This window comes from Carlito syrichta, unplaced genomic scaffold (assembly GCF_000164805.1).
Source record: "Carlito syrichta isolate Samal-C Ts95f unplaced genomic scaffold, Tarsius_syrichta-2.0.1 Scaffold314063, whole genome shotgun sequence".
NCBI lineage: Eukaryota > Metazoa > Chordata > Mammalia > Primates > Tarsiidae > Carlito > Carlito syrichta.
The window spans coordinates 894,933-915,122 of record NW_007258159.1 but is presented as its reverse complement, the minus strand read 5'-3'; positions in this window follow the sequence as shown (position 1 = coordinate 915,122).

The following is a 20,190-nucleotide window of genomic DNA, read 5'->3' as shown; positions in this document are numbered from 1 at the left end:
ATATGTGGTGTGTGTGTTGTGTGCGTGTGTGTGGTATGTTTATGGTATATGTGTATGGAGTGTGTGTTTATAGTTGTATGGGTGGTGAGTGAATGTTGTGTGTAAGTGTATGTTGTGTGTATATTGTGTGTGTAGTGTGTGTATAGTATGTATGTGGTGTGTGTATGCTGTGCATATCTTGTTTGTGTGTCTGGTATGTATGGTGTGTGTGTAGGTGTAGATTGTATGTGTGTTATATGTGTATGGTGTATTGTATAGTGTGTGTATGGTATGTGTGGTGTGTGGATGTTGTGTATCTATGTAAGGTATGTATATGATATGTGTGGTGTGTGGATGTTGTGTATGGCATGTATGTGCACGGTATGTGTGTATGGTGTATGGTGTGTGTGTATGCTCTGTGTATGTATGATGTGTGTGGTGTGTATCTTGTGCATGTGAATGGTGTGTATGTGTATTGTGTGTATTTGGTATGTGTGTGGTGTGTGTGTATTATATGTGTGCATAGTGTTATGTGTATGGCATGCATATATGGTGTATGTGTATGTTGTGTGTATGATATGTATGTGTGTATGTTGTGTATGTGTATGGTGTGTGTGTGTGGTGTATGGTGTGTGTGTAGTGTGTACCCATGTGTATGGTGTGTGTGTGTTGTGTGTACACACACAGAAGCAATAGGATGTAGCAAAAGTTTGGGAGTCTGCATGTGCTCACAGGGAAGTGTGACTGTGTGACTGTGTAGCCGTGTGTGGCCATGTAAGGCCGTGTGCATGGGTGTGTGTGAGATGAATTCTGAGTGCTCACAGGTGAGTGTAGGGTAACATGATAGGAGTGGGGGTGTCCATGCGTGTGCTGCTGGGACTGAAAGCCAGGGAGGCTGCCTGGAAGGGGAGGCAGTGAAGGTCAACCCCCTTCCCCTCATACCCATTTCTCTCTCTCCTGGCAGAGTGTGGGGCCGGATCACTCCAACGCCAAAGTCTCTCTAACTTGGGACCTCATTACAGAATTATTTTTTTCCATCAAAAGATGTGCTGAAACAAAACAGTGTCTGGCTTCAGCAATTATTGAGCCAGCCTGCCTTCCCAGGGCTCACACTGGAGGGCGGCTGGTGAGGCTCAGGGCATGGGAGGTCGACGGGGCCCCTAAATGGTAGGAAGAACCTCCCATGACCGCCCAGGGAGGCAGCCTCGCACCAGGGGAACCTGCACCTCCCCACCTTTGCCTGTACTGCACCCACTGCCTGTGTGTTCTGGAAGGTTCTCTCTCCCCTCCCCATGTCCAGTTGAAGAACAGCTCCTCGCCTCCAAGTGTTAGTGCCCCTGCCATCTCCATGAAGCCCCCTCTGGCTCCTTTCCCCTCCTCACCCCACGGCCCTTGCCACCGTGAGTCACTACCTCTCCCACTAACTAGGGTTTCCTTGCACAGACGGTTTTGGCCGGTTCCTTAACCCAGGGCCTAATACACAGCATGCCACCTGCATGCCCCGGGCACTTGACAGGGAGTGTCTTTTTTGTTTGTCTTAAGTTGGTGTCTCACTCTGTCGCCCAGGCTGAATGGCTCAATCATAATGGTCACGGCTCACAGCAGTCTCGACCTCCTGGGCTCCCACCTTAGCCTCCCCGGAGCGCGTGCCACCACGCCCAGCTTTTTTTGGTAGAGGCAGGCTTTTGTTATGTTTCCCAGGCTATTCTCTTCTCCAACTCCTGGGCTCAAACGATCTTCCTGCCTCAGCCTCCCAAAGTGCTGGGATTACGGGCATGAGCTACCGTGGTGCCCGGCTCAAGGAGTATCTCTTATATTCCTCAAAACAACCTGTGAGCCCAGTCCTCTTTTTGACTTCCCCATTCTAGAAAGGAGATTGAAACCCACAGTGTCCAGGAAGTGAGGTGGGCATTGAACCCATGTCCTTCTGACATCAGAGCCCAAGACCTTCACTATGATGTGATGGTATACTGTCTCTCAACAGAGGTGCAAGTTCTGGACTCCAGGTCAGGAGGCCTGAGACCCACCCTGGCTGTGCCTGGCTCTTGGTAACCTGGGGCCTCGACTTCTCCATCTGCAAAATGGGAGCACAGATGCTTCCAGCTCTAAAGGCATAAACCAGTAGCAGAAAAGGCGATAATCATATTCTCCAGTTGGAAGATTGTTTGTTCTTTGCTTTGTTTAATTACAGCCTCTGCCCGTGGCCTCTGGGGCTTGGCTGAGTGGGGCAGGTGTGAAACTAGCCAGAGCTTATTACCTCCCAGTGCCTGAAGCTGAGATCACAGACACTAGGGTTCAGTGCACCCTCCACCCAGGCACCTCTGCGGTTTATGCCACCCAGCCCAGGATCTAGCATCCGAGGCAGGGCAGGGCTGGACCTGAGACCATGGACCAGATGCCACCAGATGCAGAGAGCCCTCTTCTCCAACTCTCCGGAGCCTGTCACACTGGTTCCCCCAAAGCTTAGGCAGAATCCTGTGCCGTCTCCTCGGTTCCTCCAGGAGAGCCAGGAACCCCAGTTCCCAGCTGGGCAGGAGGACTGTGGGAGGCTGTACCCAGAACTCGGCTGTCTGAGCACCCAGCTGTGCCCATGCCACCCCGGGCATTCCCAGACAAGGCTGCCCACGCCACCCAGGTGCTGGATAAAGGAGCCCTGAAGAGTGAATCAGTGAGCCCAGAGCCATTGCCTGCTTCCCTTCCTCCCTCCCTCCCCTGGTCTCCTGGTTCATTCCTCTGCTCCCTCCCCCCTTCCCCTCCCTCTTCTCCCTCTCCTCCTTTTCTTTCTTCTCTCTCTCTCTTTCTCTCTCTCTCTCTCTGTCTCTCCCACACAGCTGCCTCTTAAGAACTCCACGCACCGCTGTGGTCTTGAAGCAGGGGAAGACCGCAGAGCCACCGTCGTGCCGTGCATTCTCCATCAATCTCCATCAGAGGACATTCTCCCTTGAGACTCACAGCCCCACCCAGGGGACTTGGGCCACAAACCACCAGGACTCTGACCTCACTAGCGTTCACCTCTGGTAAAATTCTCAACAAAGTGGAAAGCTGCTGAATTGTGAATCCGTAGACGATCTCAGGTCAACGGAGCTGAAGAATGACAGCAGTTCACTAAGGAGATGAAGGCCACAAGGAAAGAGGCATCACCAACCTCTTCTCTAAAGGGCCGAGAGGACACACTAGGCTTGGCAAGTTGCACGGTCTCTAATGCACCATCCTACAGTCCTGGTGCAGAAGCGGCCGCAGATAACACAGCACACACGAAAGTGGCTTGTTCCAATAAAACTATATTTGGGGGCCCTGAAATTTGAGTTTCATGTCGTTATCACACATCATGAGCTATTTTTCTTTTTCTTTTTTTCCTTGGTCAAAATGTAGGCACCATCCTTAATTTGCAGGCTATACATATACAGGCAGCGGGGAGTCGAAGCCGACTGATCCCCGGAGTAGTGGGCATCTGGGATGGATGTGGCCCGTGGTGGGATGGGGGCATTAGACCATCAGATAGTGAGTCCTGCAGCCAACAACTGACAGCCTGACCCACCCCAGGTTTCTAATTCAGACTCACAGAAAGCTCTGGTCAGCTTTCCTGACAACTTGCTTTCATGGAGAGAAGTGGACTGAGGGGTTCGCATGCACCCAGAGCCCTTGGGAGTCCCATCTTCTCATCATGAATTCCTAGACAAGCATTCTGATGATCACGTGACTTCCCCTGTGGCTTGCCCCCTGGGAGAGATGATATTCTGCCAAGACAAGCATCCGCTCCCCTTGAGCAGCGTGTCTTATTATAAATTAATAAATTGACATTGGGCATGTGTATCAATTCCAGCCCCTGTGAGCTTGGTAAACGTGAGTCTGTCACAGAGAGATGAATGTCCTCAGCACCGGCCCACCAAAGCAGCTTCCCGTGTCTCCAAAGCTGGCGGCCAGTTGTGGGAAGCTTCCTCAAGGTAGATGCCTCCCCGGGAGACCTCTAGGTAGCCGGTCTGGTGCTGGTGAGCCCTTGTGCTGAGCTCCCCCATCTGCCTCTCTTTCTGAAGGAGTCGCTGAATCCGCTGAATCCGGGCGAGTGTTGATGGGTCTAGTGTTGATGGATCGGCGGGATGGGGAGAGAGGGCAGTTGACGGAAGGGAGGCAGGTGGGTGGAGGAGGGATGGACGGGTGGTGCAGTCAGCCGGCCAGGGGGGCCAGTGGGTTCCACAGACTGACAAGGCAGCCACATGTGCCCTAGGAGGGAAAGGAGGAGACAAGAGCTAATGTGAATTGAGCACTTACTATGTGTCTGGTTTGAGGCAACGGGGCTGGCTCCCCTGTCCCTGTCCCCCTCCCTTCTCCCTGCTCTCACGACCTTGCATGCAAGAACTTGACCTTCACGGGCCTTTCAGGCCCTTCCTGGCTCAGTCACTACTTATGTGACAGTTTTTCTGTTCCTGGGGCTTACAGGCATGGGGGTGGGGGTGGGTCCACCCACGTTTCATCAGCCCCAGCACCCACTTTGTTGGCAGTGGGTACACAGTGTTTTTGCCCTAAATTTCACTTGCAGGGACAGAGCCCGTCTCAGGAGAGATGCGTGACAATGTAAGCTTCCAGAACGGGGTCCCAGCCTATTCACTGGCCTCCTCCCCCCCTCACTTAATGGTAGTGTTGTCTCCATCCCTGCCTTTGACTCACTATGGGTCAGGCTCAGGCTCCTCCTTCCCATTCTTAGATGCCTGGGTCCTTTCTTCCAGGAAGACCTCCTTGATTGCTCCCAGCTGAGCCCAGTCTCCCACAGGATGTAGCAGCTCTGCTCCAAAGCTTCATCGTTTCATGCAGAGAAATGTAGCAGCTGTGGTGTGTGTGTGTGTGTGTGTGTGTGTGTGTGTGTTGGGGGTGCGCTGAGGCTTCCCCGCCTTCCCCCTTGGAGCCGAACTGGGGTGAGCTCCCCTAGGTGCCGAGCACGATGAGCGCCTGGCTGATTGCTCCATCCTCAATGAGGAGTCGTTTAATTTTCCCAGCAAAGCTTTCTTTGCGGATGCACTCAGGGAACACGCAGGCCTCTGGGAGGAGGGAACTGCCAGAAAATAAACCCCCAAGCCCGGCTATTATTACTTTTTGTTGTTGTTCATTTATCCCCTGCCTGGCTGCTGATAGGCTCCAGGGTGACTAAATAAACCCAGGAATCCACTTCCTGCCCTCCCAAGTTCGACCTTCAGCGAGGGGAGCTCGCTCTGCCGCATAAATTAGCGGAAGCCAGAGTGTAAAAATATGATTCCGTGAACACCCAAAAGCCTCCAGTCATGAGACCAGCAGCGGCTGAGCTGTTCCCACTGCTGTCAGCTCTGTTTCCAGGCAATTAAAAGGCAGAGGGAGAGAGAAGAGCCCTGCAGTCCACCGGCCGGGCTGGGATGGAGAGAGGGAGGCAGAAGCAGCCCCCAGGACGCTGCCGCAGCCCAGGAGACCCTCAGAGCTGGGGCCGGAGTTGGCCTGGCAGGCAGGAGAATGATCCGTCTGGCCCCAGGCTGCTGGGTGGCCCCCAGGCATGGCTTTTGCCTCTTGGCCTCGGTTTCTCCGTCTTTGAGATGAGCATTATAACTCCTATTGGCTTACAAATCTGTCATGAGGATCAGACAAAATAAAAGGTGAGAAAAGGTTTGAGGGCTCCTGGTTAGTCAAAGGGCTGCCGGTGTTCCCACTGAACCTTCTTGCTGCTTGAAATCTTCACCCAAGCCCATTCTACAGATATCAAAAGTGAGGGAGGTTGGGCCTGGCCCAGGTTTGCTCTCCAGAAATCAAGCCACATATGCCCATAGACACAGAAGCCAGCCGCCTTCCCACCCCACCTTGGAGTCAGAGTGCTATTTGGCTGTGCAGAACCAGGTGGCTGAGGCTAGTGTGAGCTGTGGGCTGAGCTGGTGGGCAGGTGTATGTTGACCGGGGGTTCGTTTGCCCGAGCAACCCCAGGCCAGCCCCTGCCAGCACAACTGAGACTAAACCACCCCATTCAGAGGCCCACAGCATTAGCTCTCTGGCCTCTTACAGGGAGAGAGTATGATCCCAAGAGAGCCCATATGAGCAGACCCCTTGCTGACACCGGGGACCCCAGCATGGCAAGACACAGTCCGTGTCCCTAAAGGTTCTCAGTCTGGTGCTGGCAACAGGCTCAGAGGCAGCCTCCGGGACCGGCCGTGGGTGGATGGTGCTTCCCCGCTTGCAATGCCAAGTCACCAGCTTTGGAAATGATGGCACACAGAGCCAACAGCCACCGCGCGCTGACTCGGAGCCTGGGGCTGGTCCCCGTTATCCACCCAGGGGCTCCGTGGACTCTTCTCTGTGCCAGGCCATGAGCAAAACCCAGGCACCCACCCTGGAGTGAGGGCAGACCGGCATCAAACAACACACGAAGCGTGTAAGACATCAGACGGTGCTGAGGATCATGGAAAAAGGGGTGGGGGGTGGCTTTCAAGCCAACCGTCTAACTTAGTCCTCAGAATACCCCTCACTTGACAGTTGAGGAAGCAGACTCAGAAAGGCTCAGTAGGCCAGGCGCAGTGGTTCAAGACTGTAATCCCAGCACTTTGGGAGGCCAAGGTGAGGGGATTGCCTGAGTCCAGGGGTTCGAGACCAGCCTGGGCAACGTAGTGAGACCTTGTCTCTACAATGCATAAAAAACTTAGCTGGGCATGGTGGCACGTGCCTGTAGTTCCAGCTACTTGGAAGGCTGAGGCGGAAGGATCGCCTGAGCCCAGCAGGTCAAAACTGCAGTGGCCGTGAGCGTGCTACACTGCACTCCAGCCTGGGTAACAGAGTGAGACTCCAACTCAAAAAAAAAAAAGAGAAAGGTTAAGTAACTTGCCCAAGGTTATATACAGTGAGGAAAGGGGGAGCTAAGATCGGAACCAGAATGTTCTGATGAGAGAGCTCTGCTGTGAAACACCAAGCAACCACCCCTCCAAATGACCCACAGCAGAAAGAAATCAGTCCAGCGGAGGTTCCAGCTGGAAGCGAATAGACCAAGGAGTTTCATTTACCCTTGGGCAATCAGAAAGGCTTCCCATAGGAAGTGATAACACTTGAGGCTGATGAGGGAGATCCCTTTACAGACCAAGGAGTTCCATTTATCCTGGGCAATCTGGAAGGCTTCCTGTAGGAGGTGGTAACACTTGAGGCTGGTGAGGGAGAGCTCCCTACTGCCTTTACCAGAGGCTTCACTGGGCCTGGTGAAAGGATGTTGGTGCAGGGTGGGTCTCTGCTGGCCACTTTCCCATGGCCCGGAGGACCAGCTACCTCCTCTCAGCCAATCTCTGCCCTCTGGAGCAAGCAGAAATCAAGCAGGGACACACAGTCCCTTCCCATGCCAGTCTACACCAGGCCCGTGGCCAACCGGAGGCCATGGCCTCTCCCGCGCGCCTACAGGTGGCAGTGGAACCTCAGGCTCTCAGCTCTGGGCATCAGCCTGCTGGCCCAGCAGAAAGGCTGCTGGGGGAAGCTTGGCGGAAAAATATGGAGTGAAAGAACTGGTTTTTTCTTTGAAATCTACACAGTCGTAAACATAAACTGGAAGATACATCTCTTCCTTTATGGGAGACAATCAAAAACACAATCCACATTTATAGAGGGAATGTGTCTTTCTTAGATGGGATATTTCCCCAGAACGCTTGACGGCCTGAAACCACTTCATTCCAGAGATAAGTAATCCAGTGGGAGAGAAGGGGGGGCAGGGCTTCGTGACCAGAGGCCTGCTCCAAGAGGGATGGGAAGGCAGCTGTCCTTCTCATTCTCCCCTGCCCTGGGGACCCAGGGTGGTCTGAGAGGAGCCCAGGGACCCCCCATTCAGACTCTGGCAGCTGAGAACCTGGCCCGGTCAAAATCGCACGCTCATTTTCTTTCTTTCTTTCTTTTTTTTTTTTTTGATTTAGAGTCTCACTCTGTTGCCCAGGCTGGAATGTAGTGGCATGCTTACGGCCATCGCAGCCTCGACCTGCTGGGCTCAGGTGATCCTTATGCCTCAGCCTTCCAAGCAGCTGGAACTATAGAAATGTACTACCACACCCACCTAATTTTTTAAAAATTTATTTATTGTAGAGACAAAAATCTCACCAAGTTGCCCAGGCTGGTCTCGAACCCATGAGCTCAGGCAATCCTCTCACCTCTGCCTCCCAAAATGCTGGGATTACATTTTTTCAGTGTGGCTTTTCTGGCCATCTTTGGGCTGGAACTGAGGACACAGGCAGGGCACCCAACCCCTGCCCTCAAGGGGCCCACCAGGAGGGAGGGAGAAAATTTAGGCAACTGAGGCAGGAGGAGTGTGTCATGCCTTCTGCCTGCCTGCCCCCTAAGTCTTTGCTTCTCTCTCAACCAGACTCCAGGGCGCCTGGCCAGGCACCCTCCAGTAACCACTCAGTAGAGCTTGCCCACTGGGACATGGAGGCAGGGCCTTCCACAGGAATAGTGGCGCCCAGAGCTTGGTGGCCCAGAATTGAAGGCACCGAAGTCTCCACTGCAGAGACAGATTCTAGCACGGTCGTCCCCAGGAGTGGGCAGCTCCATGAGAGCTGGGCACTGGTCCCAAGCACCTGTGCCAGCCTTTCCACCTTCTTCCCAGGACCACTGGTGCCCACCGGGCTGGCGGAAAGTGCAATCCTGGAGGCTGGTGGAGCGACCACCTCCCTCCCTGAGGACCTGACCCGCAGGGGAGGGAGCCAGGACACAAACATGGGAGCCTTCCTCCTATCAGCTAAGGCTCCTGGGAGACCCCAAGGAGCAGAGCCAGAATGCAGTCGTACGATCATAGCTCACTGCAGCCTTCAACTCCTGGGTTCAAGTGATCCTGCTGTCTCAGCCTCCCAAGTAGCTGGGACTACAGGTATACACCACGCCCAGCTGATTTTTGTTTACTTTTTTTTTTTTTTTGCAGAGATGAGATCTCAATATGTGGTCCAATCTGGTCTCAAATCCCTGGCCTCAAGCGATGCCGCTGCCTCGGCCTCCCAAAGGGCTGGGATTACGGAAGTGAGCCACTGTGCCCGGCCATTAATGCTCCTTTTAATCAACCTTTCCTCCTCCTTGTCTCATTCCCCCAGCTACCCTCTTCCTGCTTCCTGAAATCCTCTCCCAAATATTCTTCCTGGTTCCAAGCTTGGCTTTCAAGGGAACCCAACTAAGCATGCATCTCCTCACCCCCGCCACTTCCATACCCTCAACATACAGAGTCTCAGGCCTCTAGAATTGCTCAAAACAGATTCTCATGGCAGAGGGGAGGGCCCAGTCTCCACGGGAGGAGACCAGGAGTGAGGACAGTGCACCCTCCTCCCAGGAGTGCCCCTGACCCCCGACTTGACCACAGACAGAGCAAAGTTGTGAAGCCCCACGAACCCAAGGCAGACTCAATCTTCCTACCACCTGTGTGACCTTGGACGAGTCACATGACTACTCTGAGTCCCGCCTTCCCATCTACCGACAAAGGATAATGACATCCATGTGAAGCATTGTGGAAACTGGGCCAGGTCATGTCTGGAAGTGGACGTGCCATCCAAGTGGGAAACCACGACCTTCTACTGCGTGAGTTCTGTCTCCCTAGACAGACTGCCAGTTCCTTGAGGACCAGACTCTTCTTTAAGTCCTCCTGGCCCCCCACAGCCCCAGCGTGCAGCTGGATACCCAGGAGGCTCCCTGAAAAAACCCCCTGATGAAGCGGGGGCCCTGGGCTCCTCTCAGCCTGGCAGAGCGCTGAGTGGCTAGGGGATGGGGGCCTCTCTGAGGGAGCCCTGGATCTCCTGGAACTGGCCTGGCCCCATGGCCAGTGCCAGCGAGAGGACAAGTCACCATCCCAGGCTGGGGACGGAAGGCGGGCAGGCCAGCATTTGGAAGGAGTAGCACTCGCTGACACAGCCATCCCCACCCTCCTGAGAAACAGAGGCTGACAGCATTAGGGGCTTTCATCAGCCCCGAGCTCTGTTTGAGTAAAAAGAAGAAATTGGCTTCCACTCCGAGCCCAACTGCATCCGACAGCTGGCAGCTCAAAGTAAAGTGAGTCATGCAATCCTCAGATACGAGGAAGTGGGGGAAGGTGGGAGGAGGAGGAGAAAACCCTGCATGGAGGGAGGGAGGGAGGGAGGCAGGGAGCCAGGGCAGGGGGGTAGTGTGGCCCCAGACAAGAGTCAGCAACCAGCCAGTGTGGAGAGCAAAGTCTGGGATCACGCCCGGGAGACAGCGACACTGAGTTGCCTGGCCTCTCTTTTCCCACCCAGCTCTGGGCATGGCAACAGGCCCTTGGGCACCAGGCACTGCTGACCTAAAGAGACACAAGTTCTGACACACCCAGGCGGGATCGGAAGTGGTCCTACAGGTAGTGAGCAACCTGTCACTAGAGGCATGCAAGAGAAGCTGTACGTGTGCCCAGTGGGGTGTGTAGAAGACTCTAACCTAATAACCACATGTGCTCATCTGGCCCAGAGATGAGCTTGGGAGAGGGTGGCCCTGGTGACAAGGGTGGGCCATGTTGTGGAGAGGAGGGAGCCACAAGCCTGTTTGTCTGACTCCAGGGATATTTCTCTGCCCATGCAGGTGACAAGGGCAGGCAAGACCCTTCCCTGCCCAGTCCAGCCTTCCCTGGGACCGGGGTGTGGTGGCCTTCTCTTCTCCCCTGATTGCTCTGGGGCGTTAGGAGGGGACAAGAAGGCAACCTGCCACAGGCCCTGCCCTTTGGGGAGCTCAGAGCATGGCAGGGAAGAGGCAGCAGGCCTGTGGGGAGACAAAGAACAAAACCCCAGTCATACCACCCTCTTTGCCGGTTTCCCATCACCTGTTCATCTCATCAGAATCAGACTCAGGTTCAGAGGTAGTAGCAGGGGGTCACAATCATGGGAGAATCATTGGAGGAATCAGAGTCATCGGGATGCAAGGGTTGGGTCCAACCATATATAAAGGTCCAGCCAATATAAAGAAAGTTTTCTTTTCTTTTCTTTTCTTTTTTCCTGAGTTGGCATCTCAGTGTGGTGGCATGATCACAGCTCACCACAGCCTTAATCTGCTGGGCTCAGGTGATCCTTTCGCCTCAGTCTCTCAAGTAGCTGGGACTATAGGCATGCACCACCACACTTGGCTAATTAAAAAAATTTTTTTTTTGTAAGACAAGGTCTTGCTATGTTGCCCAGGCTAAACTCGAACTCCTGGGCTCAAGCATTTCTCCTGCCTCAGCCTCCCAAAGTGCTGGGATTCAGGCATGCGTCACTGTGCCCAGCCCAATATAAAGGAAGTTTTGAAGATCTAGAGTGATAGGCCAGATTCAGTGGCTCATGCCTATAATCCCAGAAATTTGGGAGGACCAGTTGGGGCCAGGAGTTCAAGACCAGCACTGCACTCCAGCTTGGGCAACAGATAGAGACTCTGTCTCTCTGAAATACAACAAGGCTGGGCACGGTGGCTCAAACCTGTAATCCCAACACTTTGGGAGGCCAAAGCAAAAGGATTGCCTGAGTCCAGGGGTTCAAGACCCACTTGGGCAACTTGGCAAGACCTAATCTCTACAATAAATTAAAAAATTAGCAGGGCGTGGTGACTCACACCTGCAGTTCCAGCTACTTGGAATGCTGAGGAGGAAGGATCGCCTGAGCCCAGCTGGTTGAGGCTGTGGTGGCCATGAGCGTGCCACTGTACTCCAGCCTGGGCCACAGAGTGAGACTCCAACTCAAAACAACAACAACAGAAAGAAAGCTAGTCGGGGGGGAGGGGATCGGTCCTGGGGGGAAGAACTGCTGAGCATAATAAGAGTAACTGTGGAAAAAAGATTGACCTGGGTGAGGGGTTGGAGCGGAAGGTCAGCGGCTGTGAGGTCAGCCTTCATCTTTTCTGGACCTTAGTGCATGCCTCTCTCAGGGAGCTGTCTTTTCAGGGTTCTGCCTGATGGTTAGAAACGTCAGACAACGTTCCAACCTGCTGTGTCCCCTGGAAGGGCTCCACACCCAAGTGGAGATAGAGAGGCCAGCAGGTCCCACCTCTCCCCATCTCCGTTTCCCACCCACACCAAGAGGGTGGGGCTGTGTGAGCCATGAGGGCCCTTTTCACCCAAAGGCTCCCAGTTCTCAGGTCTGTGGCCTCAGAGGTGGGGTCAAGGGTTGGATTCAACCATATATAAAGGTCCAGCCAATATCAAAAAAGTTTTGGAGATCTAGAACGATCAGCCAGGCAGAGTGGCTCGTGTCAATAATCCTAGCACTTTGGGAGATGGAGGAGGGAGGATTGCTTGAGCCCAGGAGTTTGAGACCAGCCTAGGAAACATAGACATCATCTCTACAAAACATCAAAAAATCACCTAGGTGTGGTAACACACACTTGTAGTCCCAGTTACTTGGGAGGCTGAGATGAGAGGATAGATTCAGCCTAGGAGGTCAAGGCTGCAGTGAGCTCTGATCACTGCCAGCATCTCCCTTTGACTCAGCTAGGCCAGTGTTCACTGACCCATGGGACCCCAGCATTCTTCCCAACCAAGGCAGGACTCCCCTTCTCAGGCTGCTCTCCAGGAAGACCCCACCAGAGTCCTCCTCACTTCCAGAACTCAGCTCACTCTTTGCCTTCTTTGTTGCAGGGGGAGAGGGGTCTCACTCTGTCATCCAGGTTGGAGTGCAGTGGCACGATCACAGCTCACCACAGCCTCAACCTCCTGGGCTCAGGCGATCCTTCTGCCTCACCTCCTGAGTGACTGGGTCTACAGGCATGAACAGCTAATGTTTTTATTTTTTCACAGAGGCAAAGTCTCACTGAACTGGTCTGAACTCCTGGGCTCAAGCGATCCTCCCACCTCAGCCTCCCCAAGTGCTGGGACAACAAGCATGAGCCACTGAACCTAGCCATCTGTTGCCTTCCAGAAATGTTATGTTCCTCCTCTCTGAGCAGAGGACACAGCCTCCAAGGGTCAAGACTCAAGTGGTACCCTTCGTTTAGCTTCTCAGAGCAGAGGCTGTGCGGGGCCCTCTCCTGGGAGCAGGTGGCAGCAGAGGTGCTCAGGACCTGCCTGAAGGAGCACCCGTGCTCCCCCAAAGGGTCCTCCAGGGTGTATCCTGTCCACCGCGGCTTTGTCCCCACTGATCACTGAGGGGCCGATGTGCTGTTGCCTTCACAAGTCACTCACCTTGCCCTGCTGTTATGTTTGCCTCACAGGAGGGCCCGGTGTGGGCATGGCTAGCCATGAGACCCCCAGGTCATGTACGTGAGGACCCCACCTCTTGGCTGGAAAATCTGGGCGAATGAGGAAGCTTCCCACACCTCAGTATTCTCATCTTAGAATGGGGACAATGAAGGTTTCTATTCTGTGGAGTCACTGTGAACAGTAAATGGGGAGGCAAAGCCATTATGAGCAGTAAAAGTGGAACGTGCCAAGGTGGGCCCCAGCATGTCATGGGGATCTGATGTCATTTGGGTACAGTGTGCAGACAGCACAGGGTTAAGATGCCGGCCCCTCTCTTCTTGTCTCCAGGCTCCTGGGGGCAGAGCTACGGTTGAGGGATATGGCATGAATGTGCTCTGGGTGACTTTATTTATCCCCGAGTCCCAGGGAGCTGGAGGAGAGGGATGCCGGTAGACCCATGTTGCTGGTACTGAATGCAGAGCTTGAGGCAACCCAGAAGGGCTTCTGGGGAGTTGAGTGAGCCCTGGAGCAGGGCCCTTGTTGAAGACAAGGCCACTTTGCCTGCGTCAGGCTCCTTCAGTGCCAGGGAGATAGCAGGAATGGTGCGAGGGACAGCCAGGCACGGCTCCAGCATGGGTCCCAGCTCCTTGGTCCCCCGGCCCGTGCATCAGCGATGGTTCCCCCCCACCATGCTCCAGGCTGCTCCTCTGGATAGGGTCAGAACCCCAGGACCCTGTGTCTATTGGCTGCAGACCTGGACTGGGGTGGAGGAGTTAGGGTGCCTGTCAGAGAGGGGATCGGGCCAGGAGGGCAGGAAGCACATCCCTGGAGGAAGGGTGGCTCTGGGGACTGGTGTGCTGGCTTTGGCCAGTTTCTTTTCTGAGATTTCCTGGAGCCCAGAATGGGACCTGCATAGGGAAACCGCTCAGTATACTTCTTTTGAAAGAACGAATGAATGAGTAAATGAATGAGTGAATGGAAGGCAGAGGTGAGTTACCAGGCAGAGCTTGCCCTTGCATTAGTAGGCAGAGTTGGCCCAGGAAAGCCCATTTACCCTAGATTCTCTCCCTCCTCCAGCCCCCACCCCTGGCCCAGACACGCCCCCTGCCCTACTGAGCAGCCACAGTCTCCGCCCACCCAGTCCCAACCCTCACTCCTGCCTGCCCCTAGCCCAAGCAGGCTCTCTGGCAGGCCCAGGGAGGGACGCCAACGTGCCTGCCGTCTGTTGCCACTAGCTGTCAGGTCTCAGGTAATAGCTCCTGTGGAGAACCAGCTGCCTTAGCCAAAAGTTTGCAGATGCCTGCTGGGAGGGGTTGGGTGACACCTCAACCTCCTTCCAAGAACCACCCCCACCCCCAGGCCAGGGCAGCTGGTGGGTCCCTCCTGCACTCTGAGAGAGCCTCCCATAGGGCAGGCTGCAGAGGCTGCCGGCCCATAACATTGTCCATCCCAGGCCGCCCCCTGGCCCACTGCTCCTCGTCCTGGCCACACTCCTACCTGACCCAGGTGGCTCTTGGACTAGAAGGGGGCCAGGGGGGCAACTGAGGCTCAGGCCAGGCACATACCCAGCTCCAGGTCGGAAAAGAATCCAACCTGTGGCACTGGGGCAGAGCTCATGTCTGATTCCCCCAAGGGCGTGGGGTGGAGAAGGCAGAATGGGCAAGAGAACCTGGCCCAGGAGGCAGGCAGCACCCCCAGCCTGTGGGTCACAGTGTCGGCCCCTAAAGGTCAAGGGGTCAGGGTGGGAGGAGGGAAGGGACAGCTCTGCCTGGAGTCAAGAGGCTCCACCCACCCAAGGGGGCTTCAGTGACAGCTTCCCCGCCCCCCCCAGAACCAGGGGTGTCAACTAGGGTGTGCAACTCATCCCAGTTTGCCTGGAGCCTTCCTGGTTTTAGCAGGTCCCAGGAAGCCCGTGAATCCCGGACAAACCAGGAGTGTTGGTCATCCTACTTCCAGTTGTGCCTGGTGTCCACTCTCCCAGCTGGCAACAGCCCTGGCTCTAGTCTCCAGGGCTTCTTAGTCACCTGTGCCAACTCCGTAGGTAGGACTCAGGTCTCCCTGGGAACAGCTCTGCGCTGCCCCGAGGGCTCCCAAAGGCCTCCCACCCACCCCAGTAAACTCCAGCAGGGCCACTTCTGGTGCCTGTTCTAGTAGAAGGCTCTAATTGGCCCAGCAGATCTCTCTGCAGTGTCCTGTCAGGATCCTCTGTGGCCTTTATGAGACATTAACAAATGGAATTTCTCCCATGGCCCTCCCTGAGGACAGGCCAAAGTGAAGGCCTCTGGTCTCTGAGGGGACAGGCCCAGGGCCCAAGGCAAACTGCCCTGCGTGGCGTCCCCAGAGGACTTGGTCAGCGTGCCTGGCCAGGCTCAGGCTGCCCTCTGGCACCCTCCTCTGCTGGCTCTGTGCCTGGTCCAGCAGGGGCTGTGCCGCTCTAACTGGGTCACCCCCACCCCACCCCCACCATCACGCCTCCGCCAGAGATAGTGTTTCAGCTGCAATTAAGAATTTCAAGTTGCAATTAAAAATTAATTGGAAACCGTGGGTTGTTTATGTCTCTCTGACCTCTGCCTGGTAACTCACCTCTGCCTTGGGGCGGGGGAGGCCAGGTAAGCGGGGAAGCTGGCTTTGCAGAGTGATTATCTATGGGAGGAAGGGTGCTTCTGAGCTGGGCCAGGTCGCACGGGAGCAGATTTCTCCTCGAGGCTAGAAGGAATGACATCAACCAGCTGGCCTTAAATGCCACGGTCCCTGGATTCTCTGAGCGCCCAGAGCATGGGGATCCGTGGATGGGAGGAGAGAGAGTGGAAGGAACGCGTGCCAGGGAATGACTGGCAGAGCCAGGCCTGGGAGGAAGGCCGGGGAACCCAGCTGGCAGTGGCTGCCCCTCCCGAGAGGCACCGGTGGCTGACAGTGTGGCCAGGAATTGGGCCCAGGTGGGTCAGCCTCCTGGGAGCCCCACGCTCACCCAGGGCCCAGTGGGAGATGTGCAGACCTCCAGCATCCACTCTCTGAAGTGGCCACGTGGTCTCTGGCCGCAGTACCTGCTGACCAGGCCCACAGGCAAGACTCTCCCTGACGTCCTTAGAATAAAAAAAGATTCCGAATTCATGCTCCACTGTCCTCCAACAGGGCTTGGTCTGACCGTGATCTCTGGGTGTTTCTCCTGCTCAGCTCCCTATGGACACAGAAGCCAGGGGTCCCTTAACACTGTCACTTTAGCTTCTGTCCCCTCTGCCTCCTTCTCAAGGCTTGCTGCCCTCCACTGGTCCTTCCAGGTCAAGTATTCCTTTCTTCTTCAGGAACCCCTTTCTGATTCCTATGGGACACCATCTCTAAGATCCAGAGCACCTCCTGCTCATAGCCCTCCGGCATCTACATTTTAGACCATCTGAATTAGGAATAAGCCAACCTGTGTGAGTCCAGTGTCTGCAGGAGGGAACGAGAACAGATCTTGGGTTCTTTACTACTCCATGATGCAGAAATCTGATCTAATAGCAGTAAAAGCAGGAGTGCTGTCATGACCCAGATTCCATATGTCAGATCACAGGTCAGTACCCTAAGGTCTCAGATACAGGTACTCCAGCCTGTGGTGGCAGACTAAGGAAAGGGTCAAGTCCCTTTACATGGGGAAGGTCTGGGACTTTCTCTCTCCCACTGAGAGAAATTGTGTGTGCAAAATTGTGTGTGTGTGTGTGTGTGTGTGTACACATGTGTCCATGATGCTTACAGTCACTGTGCCTGTGGAGTGGGGCCCCAACTTCTATCACATTTTCAAAGGGTTCAATGCATCAGTTAAGATTTGTATTCAGCTGTTAACAGGAATTCCACTATTATAGTGGCTTAAGCAAATTAGAGGTTTAGTCTCTCCTCCAAAAGAAGTCTGGATTTCAGCATTCCAAGCTGCTAAGGCCACTCCACAGTTATCAGGAACCCACATTCCTTCCATCTTTTGTCCCATCATCCTTAGTTTGCGGTTTTATCCTCAAGGGCCCAGATGGTTGCTTGAGCTCCAACTATCATATCCACATTCTGGGCAGAAAGCAAGATAAGCTGGGCGTGGTAGCTCACGCATGAAACTCCAGCACTTTGGGAGACTGAGGAGAGAGGATTACTTGAGTTCAGGAGCTCGAGAACAGCCTGAGCAATACAGTGAGACCAACAACAACAAAAAAAAATCAAAACAATTAGTCATGTGTGGTGGCATGCACCTGTAGTCCCAGCTACTCTGGAGACTGAGGTGGGAGGATCACCTGAGCACCAGAGGTCAAAGCTGCCGTGAGCTGTGATTGCACCACTGAACTCCAGCCTGAGTGACAGGGTGAGACCATAACTCAAAAGAAAGGGGAGGGAGATAGTGAAAAAAGGGTATATGCCATCTGCCCATCTTCCTCTTAAGGAATATTCCCCCAAATCCTTCCTCAAACATCTACTTAAAAATCCACCCTATGAAAATCCCTGGTGACATGTAGCTGCAAGGGAGCCTGGGAACTGCAGTCTTTCATGGGGTATCTCGCTACCTGGAAAAAGACTGAGGTTTTCTTTTTACTAAGAAAAAAGTGAGAATGAGTCTAGGGAGGGCAGTAAGTGAAAAGCAGAATGTGCCTTAAGGTCTCAAACTCGGCTGGCCTGGGCCAAGATGCTAACTCTTCCAGGACCACCCGGAGCCACCACCTCCCTGCCCACAGACAGCAGGAGGTCCAAGGTCACCTGGGCAGGTGCCCAGCAGAGATGGAGTTTATGGTTACACAGGAGAGAGTTGGTGGGAGGCAGAGGGCCAGGGGAGGCCCAGGCCCTGAACTGGAGAGACAGATGAGGGATGTGGTTATTTCATTCTTGTGTTTGCTGTTTCATTGTACATCTAAATTGTGGGCCTCTGAGAAACACTCCTAGGAGGCAGTGGGCGCCATGACCAGTCCCCTTCCCCACCTCTCTTCTAATGAAACACCTTTGCCTCCCTCTGGTTCCTGCCAGGAGAGGCCAAGAAGGCTGCCCAGAGTTGCCATCCACCCTGCTGTTTCAATTAGAAGAGATGTGTCTTCCGAGAATTCCACAGTGGGGCTGGTAATTAGGGAGCACACGAGCTGCCTGCTCTTTCTAGACGATTTGGATACCCTGGAAGGGGCTGCCTGGAGGCTCCTGGGCTCTCCTCCTGGTTCCCTCTGACCCAGTGCTGTTTGGAGTCTCATTCAACAAACTCCTTTTGAGCCCTACCAATGCATCAGGCCTGGGCTAGATGCTGGGGAAGACAGACTCCCTCCCAATGAGTAACTGTAAACGTGACAGGTGCTGTGAAGCAAGGGGCAGCATGTGAAGGGACCAGCCAGCAAACTGGCAAGTGGACCGGGGGAGAGATGGGGTAGAGGGATCCCCAAGCTGCTCTCCTGGGGGTCAGGGCCAGGGGGTGGGGGACAGAATTCAGCCTCATGGGAGTCAGAAACACATTCATTCAACGCATGTTTCCTGAGCACCTGCTGCATGTCAGGCTCAGTTCTAGGCTCTTGGGATGCTGCCATAAACAAGGCAAGGGTCTGCCCTCATGGATCTTTGGTCTAGCTGGCAGAGATGGATGGTGAAAGAGTGAGCCATCAAACACAAACTCTGCGGGAAAAATAAAGCAGGCTGAGGAAACGGGGCGCCGGCAGTGGGGGTGGGGTTGCTATTTGCTACAGTGGTTCAGGAAAGGCACTGTCTGAGATGAAACAGAAAAACCATGAGGGGGTCAGCCTCCAGGGACGGCCAGGCTTAGGGGCTGTAACAAGCAGAAGGAACCGGTGCAGAGGCCCAGAGGTGGCAGCGCGCTCCACAATTGTTCTCCAACTCCTGACCTCAGGGATCCTCCTGCCTCAGCCTCCCCAGGAGCGGGAATTACAGGCTGAGCAACTGCGCCCAGCCATGACAAGTGTGGAGAAGCAGCAAGGAAGCCAGTGTGGCTGGAACAGAATGAGTGATGAGGAATAACAGGAGGGAAGGCAGGTCACCGAGGGCTTGAGAGGCCACAGTGCCAAGGACACTGAGGGTGTTGAGCAGAGGCCTGGCCCACTGCAGTGCAGACAGGGGCCGGAGTGAAGGCCAGGAATCAGGCTGGATGAATATTAATATTATCACAGGAGGCAGTGAATGTTTTGGCGCATTTGATTAAAGTAAAATAACTACTCAAAATGGTCTCAGTTTGAAGAAAAGGGATAAGTTCCACACAAAGGTGTAAGTTTCAGGTATAGTTGAATCCAGCGCCAGCTGAGGTCCTCATGAATCCATGTCACTCTCTGTGTCCCACTACCCTTTTGGGGATAGTGGTTGCCAGCATTACTCAGTTTACATTCCACAGCTTAGCAGTTGTAATAGAGAACACCTCCTTCCTAGTGTTCCAACAAAAGCCCCAGAGCAGGATCTCATTGGCAGGGATGGAATCATGTGACCACCATCATTCCTCTGGTTGGTCCAGCCTGGGAGATGTGCTCATTCCTAGGTAGGTGGGGAGGTTGAAGTCAACCCCACCCAGACCTCATAGGCTGAAATGAGAGGACATTTCACAAAGGGAAAAGATGGCTGTTTCCAGAAAAGGAGGGAACTAATCCTCGGAGAGCAGGAATAGGGTTTGCTTTCCATGGCATCCACAGAAAGGCTGGGTGCACGGCCATTATTAGATGTAAGGAAAGGGAAAGAGGGGAAAAAAGGATAGAGGGAGGAGGGTTCAAACCTGGGAGGACTTGTTCTAGGGCACATTAAAAAGAGCCACCTGGGTGTGCTGGCATATACCTGTAATCCCAGCATTCTGGGAGGCCAAGGTGGGAGGCCAAGGGTATTCAAGACCAGCCAGGTGTTCAAGACCAGCCTAGGTGACACAGCAAGACCTTGTCTCTACAAAAATATAAAAAATTAGCCAAGCATGATGGTGGATATCTGTAGTCCCAGCTACTTGGGAGACGAGGCTGGAGGATTGCTCGAGCCCAGGAGTTTGAGGCTATAGTGAGTTATAATTACACGATTGCACTCCACCTGAGCAACAGAATGAGTCCCTGTTTCTTAAAAAAAAAAAAATTAAGCCAGGGTCGGTGGCTCAGCCTGTAATCCCGTGCCTTGGGAGGCTGAGATGAGTGGATTGCCTGAGC